Source organism: Punica granatum, chromosome 5 (genome assembly GCF_007655135.1).
Source record: "Punica granatum isolate Tunisia-2019 chromosome 5, ASM765513v2, whole genome shotgun sequence".
NCBI classification, from domain to species: Eukaryota; Viridiplantae; Streptophyta; class Magnoliopsida; order Myrtales; family Lythraceae; genus Punica; species Punica granatum.
Window position 1 is genome coordinate 15473353 of NC_045131.1, and position 7157 is coordinate 15480509.

Sequence of the window (7157 nt, forward strand, 5' to 3'; positions counted from 1 at the left end):
GACAAAAATTGGAGAAAGGAGATATGAAGATCAAGAAGTCAAAAATATGATTTTCACTAGTTGGACTCCCTGTATCGCTATATTTCCTCTCCTCGATCTATGGTCCATGATCTTCCCTTGTTAACGGAAAAGAATAAGGAAAATCTAGAAATATATACCAATATTAGGAGTTCATTTTCTGCATTTCGGCATATATAATGGAGGGTTTTGGGTATAGGAAGGAGAGGAACAGGATATAAAAGAGTAAGGATGGTCTTATTAATTAGATTCGAAACTAAAAATCTCTTAGTTTCTAGTGAAAGTAGTTTTTAAAGTGAGTACTACTTTGTTAAACCACCTTTCTCATACTAGCACTAAATTATAAAGGTTAAGTGGTAGAGAAGAAGGCATAGTGAGTGGCGCCATGTTCTCACATGTTCAATAAAGAGATTTCACGTTCGATTTTCATAATGGGACTGCTTGTGCCCTGTGTTAGTTATTAGAATTTGTATTTCATTATATTAGGCTTATAAACCTTCATTATAACTAAAAAATAAGTGTTTCGCTATTTAAATTAAGGGTAAATTGTACCGGTGCTCCAAAATGTTTTACAAATGTTTCATGATGGTCCAAAATGTTTTTTTCGCTATATGATGGTACAAAATGTTTCAAAGTTATTTCATGATGGTACAATCCATCAACTCGAGCTTGACGCCATCAAGCCGACGCTGACGTGGCTACTACGTGTCACCTCCATGTTGATGTGGCTGAAAAATTTTAAATAATTCTAAAAATTTTGAAATTTTAAAACTTTTAAAAATAATTTTAAATTTTAAAAACTTTTAAAAATAATTTTAAACTTTTAATTTAAAATTTAAATTTCAAATTTCAAATAATTTTAATATTAAATTTAAAATAATTTTAATATTTAATTTAAAATAATTTTAATATTTAATTTAAAATAATTTTAATATTTAATTTAAAATTTTTATAAAATTATTTAAAATTATTTTTTAAAATAAAAAAAATTATTTAAAAATTTTCCTTTTTTTTTAAAAATTAAATTATTTAAAAAAAATTAAAAAATTTAAAATTTTAAAATTTTAAAATAATTTTTTTTTTTTTCTAAATTTTTACTCTTTTTTGTATTTTTTAAAAAACATTTAAAAAATTTTAAATTTTTTAAAAATAATTTTCAAATTTTCAAAATTTTAAAATTTTAAAATTTTTTTTCAAAATTTTTACTCTTTTTTTTGTATTTTTAAAATTATTTTTTGTATATTTTTGGACTTTTTAAAATTTTATTTTGTCTTAAATGACGTGGCGCACTATGATTGGTTCCACGTAACAAAAGTGACACATAGGAAGCGCCACGTCAGCAAAATGTTAACGGCGTCAGCTCGAGTTGACGGTTTGTACCATCAGGAAACAACTTTGAAACATTTTGTACCATCATGTAGCGAAAAAAACTTTTTGAATCATCATAAAACATTTGTAAAATATTTTAGACCACCGGTGCAATTTACTCTTAAATTAATCCAAACTACTGTTGCATGAAGTTTAAGTGCATTCATAGTTAAGAAAGAACTCGAATCTTATCCTCCTGGACTTGGAGGACTAAATTTTTTATTTTTTTAAAGTCTCCAATAATCTTTGAGCTAGGAAAGTCGAAAAGATGTTTCTTTTAGGACAAAAAACCAACCGCACTTGTCGTCCATTCCATCTCATGCTATGATTTAATTAGCTTTGCTTTTCTTTTTTCTGTTTTTTTTTTCGGTAGATAGCTTTGTTTATTCTTTTGGAATCCTTGTCATAATAGTCGGACCCATGAACTTTTTCTATTTTATATTTTATTTCAGTTGGACTTGTTCAACTTTGCACCATATTTCTCACTTCTTGTTCCCCAATGCAGATCTTAAGGAATGGCATTATCATGGAAAAAATATTGATTGAGCGTGGATGAGCAACCAACAAAACACTTATAAGTACGAATTTGTGGGTCTATTGTGGGGTCAGTTTCTCACTTTTAGGCATTCTGATTGTACATAGTCAAGTGATTGAATATCACCCATTAAATATTTACTCTCATCGTCCTTAAATTCTATATCCTGAGTGAAACTTTGCTTATAATTCGTATATTCAATTTTTGTCGACCTAAATTGGCCTTGCTTTACAACTATATTATACTCGTGAAGAAATCTGTTGATCCGCACGTAGCTCAATAAGGGGAAAAAGAAGAAGAAGAAGGGAAATAACGCTTATTTCAGATTAACAACACTTTCAGTGAAGGGTGTATAGGGATGTAATGTTGATCATTCTTCGGTCTTTTCCGGGGATGAGACAAGGTGGGATTGTTACGGAAATGCTTATTTCCATCTAGTCTTTGAAGTAGAGAATGGGTGGTTCAAGCAGCCACAGTCACCGAGTGATAGGGTTAATAGACCCAAATCCTTTCCCCTCAATGACATGACATCAGGCACCATCAAAATCCATAAATATGGATTGACCACAGGAATAAAATGCATGAGTTACAGAATACTTGTTTTTCTCATAGCCTACATATTGAATGCCGTTACTCTCACTCACCAACGGGAGAATAATGCGGGTCAATGCATGCATTCAATATCGGTTTATTTTCCACTAATGAAGATGGTGGCTAACGACGATTTACGGTTATTCGTGAAGAAGAATGTTCAGTTCAATGATATTTGCTCTTGACCTGAATCAAATTTCTGCATCTGCCTTCCAACAAACGCAATTCTAGTCTTCGTGCCGTCTATTGCCTGGCATTTGTTTTCCTTGTTCAACGGTTCTGACTTTTCTCTTTTTTTCTTGTACGTTTTGATTTTTCCTTCTTTCGTTTACAACTGATGACATGAGTTTAATGATAAGGGAAAGAAATTGAAGGAGCACAACTGATGACATGAGTTTAAGGGAAAGAAATTAAAGGAGCACGATGATTCCCACCGACGAAAATAGAATATAAATCTTCTTTGTTTATGGCAAGATAGTATCCGGCAGTACCTCTATTTTTTAACATTTTTAATTAATTGTTGTTCTCTCCCTTCTAGAGGCTATTCAACCTAGCATTATCATGTCCTTAAATGATATATGCTTAGGTGAATTTTCGCGTGATTCTTATGAAGAGTGGGAAGATTATTCAGTCTTTTCCAGGGATGAGACCAGGGGGGATTGTTATGGGACAGCTTATTTCCATGAAGTCTTTGAAGTAAAGAACGGGGCGTTGAAGCAGCCACCATCACCATGTAGTCATGGTATGAGACCCACTCAATGATATTAAGCACCAATTTTTTCTTTTTTCTTTTTTCTTTGTTACGTATCATAATATTCGAAAATCCAATTAATGGAGTCCGACTAATCCAATTCGAGTTAGGTCGGTTCATCAAGGGTTAAAACTCTCCCAATCAAAGATTTTCTTCATTCACAATACTTATATTCAAGCCTTGCATAAAGAAAATAAGTGTCGAACTACTTGAATCAATCCTTATTGGATATCAGACACCAATTGAAATAGTTTACTTGTGAGGATTCTGTGCAGTGCCATCATTCTCAACTTGGGAACAATATATGTTAGATTAACTAGATCTTCTATATATAGTTAATGGTAATTCCTCGTCTCCCTTTACCTCTCTCCCATTTTTATTATAGGTTCACGAATCTCATTTGTAACAAACGAAGGAAAATAGTGGTTTTCTTGAGTTTACACAGACATAAGATACACTACATAAAAATAATGAGTATCTTATAATATAAGAGGGAACAGAGAAATAATTTACACGAGGAAAAAAACAGTTTCCCTTGACCTTTGGGGATAAGCAACACTTGCCTCCTTACTTTTAAAAAGTTGCACGTTATCCCCCAATCTCACCAGAAAATAGGCACTTTGTAGAATTCCGGTCAAATTCCGGCCAAAATCATTTTACATATTATAATAATAACAATAATAAAGTAATAATAAAAAAATTATATATAAAAGAAACTTGCAGTCGATGTCGGACAAGGGGTGGAGGAGCCCTGCCGACAATTGAAAAAATGAAAATGGGAATAGGTGGCAAAATTGTATATATATGGACCCGTTTTCATTATATAGAGATTTATATGTTCCTATATTGTTATAGAAATTCTACATGACTACAATTATGTAATAATCATATGTCATTTTGCTATGCAATAATAAATTTTTTTGCATATATAATTTAATTATATTTAACTCAGGTTATATGCTCTAGATATCTTAGATAGAAACATTTGAGTATATAGGCTCTATTTTTCTAAGAAAAAAAATATTGAAATTGCAAATATGTTTAAGCCAAGGCAAAATGAGATAATACAAAAATGGGTACCATCCATTGTTTTCTCGTATTAAAAAAGGAGAAATAATTTATTTGTAAAGGCAAAAAAAGAAAAAAGAAAAAAGAGTATAGGGAATGTGAAATTGGAAAAAAATAATAAAAAGAGTGGACTACAAAGATTTAAGAGTGTGTTTGGATTGACAGTTGAGTTGAGTTGAATTTTGGTTTTAATTGGTTTGTAATGATTGTATTGTTGAATTATAAGAAAAAGTGTGAAAAAGTAATAAATAATTGAAAGAAAATAATGATTAAGTAATGATTGTGTTGTTAAATTGTGAAAAAATAATGAATAGTTGAGAGAATTTAATATTAAAAATTGAATTGAATGGTTAAAAATATTTTTTTTAAAAAAAGTAATGATTGTGATGTTGAATTGAAGATAAGTGGAGTTGAGTTAAACTTTATTGCGAAAACAAACACACCTAAACTCGTGATCATGGGTCATGAAGTGGGGGAGGTCAATCAAAATACGCCAACAGAACAACTGAGTATTCTTGTTATGTGATTCACATGCACCACCAATATTATTTTCTTTTTTTGCCACGTCCCTAATATTACGAAATAAAATATATATATTGTGGTGGCCTTATTGATGCTTGTGGGCCTCTCTCCATTTTATGATTCGCGTAGACCACCAATATTAACTTTTTTTTGGGTCACGTCACCATTAAAATATGTCAAATTGCTGCACACAAGAAATGTCCAAGAGAATTTAATATTTTCCTCTTCAATTATTATAATGAACAGTGCATAGATTCAATATAATATAATAAAAACTATAATAACTAATAAAAATATGCGACATAATAAAACAATCAAAGGGCTTCATAATCACATAGTGAAAATAGAATTTAAAACCTCATGAGTATGCATTACAAACCCACCTTCTTTTTCAATAGATGATTTAATTGATTGTGTAAAAGAAAGTCGATCGCTTTTCTTTTCTTTTTTTCCCCATCCTAATCCACACAAAAATAATAATTGAAAAATTATTCCATGGACTAAGATTTCGTGTCAGTTATACATTTGTGCCTATGGTTCTCACCCAAATATATATGTGAAAATGAGGAAAGTCATGAAAAAGAAGAAAGCTGGAAGAAAATGACGCTTCTGTGCATATGGGCAATTTCTCACTTGCCACCATATTGCTGGTTTGGACCTGTAATCACTTCTTGATTAATTAACTAGCTATTTCACTTGCGCATTGCGTGCGATTGCTTATCATAGTAGATATTTGTATATTTTTATTATAAAGTATCTTTAAAACAATTAATTAGCTTATAGAATTAACTCTTTGATAATTGTCAAGATAACAATAAATAAAATTGTTAAATTTATCATATATACATAAAAAAATCTATATCATTTATTTAATATTAGTAAAAGCATGAACAACATTAATTTTATTAAAATTACGGTAATAATTAAGCCTTTTAGTTTCTAAAAAGAATCTTAGTTTTCAATATCAATATTGTATAAGATATTTGGATATATATCTTTTGTATAAAAATAAATCACTCATAACTCACTGAAAAGTAAATCACTCATATGTTTCAACTTTAAGTAAATATGATAAAAATGGAAACTAAATTTATTCCATTCATTTTACGAACTTCTAAAGAAATCAATTATCTTAACCATCGTGAGTTGGTTGAAACGGTTCGATACTTATTCCACTTAAATAAGGTCTCGCATTCGAGTTCTTGTAAATGTAAAAAATTCATGCTGGAAGAGTTTTACCCCGTAGTGGGCCGAAAAGGCTAGTATTTCAACATCCTTTTTAAAATAAATAATCCAATTACGATTTTAAGAATATAATTTAGTATTTGTAGAATTGGAAAATGAAAAAAGAAACTAATTCTATTTACTTGTATGATTTTTTTATAAGGTCCTTGCGATTTCAATAATGTAAGTAAAATTACTTGCATGGAAATTTTTGAAAATTATTTTAATATCCTTTTTAAATTGAAAAATTGAATTTGATTTCAAGATTATGTTTAAGCTCATGGAATTGAAAATTATAAACAAAAATAAATCACTCGTAGTGTGAGAACCGGCATATTTTTTCAAACGTGCATACATACCCATATACTTACATATGCTTATATATATATATTATATTATATAATATACTTTATGTTGTTTAAAAAAAAAAAAGAAATGGTGGCATGGGCTCCACGTGGCCCCCAAAATTCTTCCCCTGAGCAATCCTTTCCACCGCCATCTCATTTATTTCATTAATCTCTTTCTTTTTCTTCTCTGTACGTTTTGGCTAGGAGGAAGACGAAGGGAAAACAGAGCGAGAGAGAGAGAGAGAGAGATTCTCAGACGAGAGGAAACCAGGGAGAGAGAAGGAACGTTCTGGTCGAAAGAAAGAAAATAGATAGAAGAAGAGTGAGAGTGAGGGAGTAGCAGAGCGAAAGGAGAAGGCTCGATGGAGATCATGGGAGAGGAAGGTGGGATTAGAGGGGGCTCAGAGATGGAAGAACAAGCATAGAGCTCGGAATAGAGCTGAACCAAGGAGGAGGAAGGAAGAATCGAGACGAATTTATGAACTCTTTTTTGTTTGTTACATTATTACATAATATATCCGTTACATGTAAGACTTTCTCTTGAATTTGGTAGATATATATATATATATATATATATATATATGAAAACAAAGCGCAAGTTAAATTCTCACGTCGTCACATCATTAAAAATAAAAGACGAAATTCTCTTACATTTTCTCATCATTATGAACATAGAAGGAAATTTTATATTCTTTTATCATGAAAGTATTCTTATATAGATTATCAACGAAAT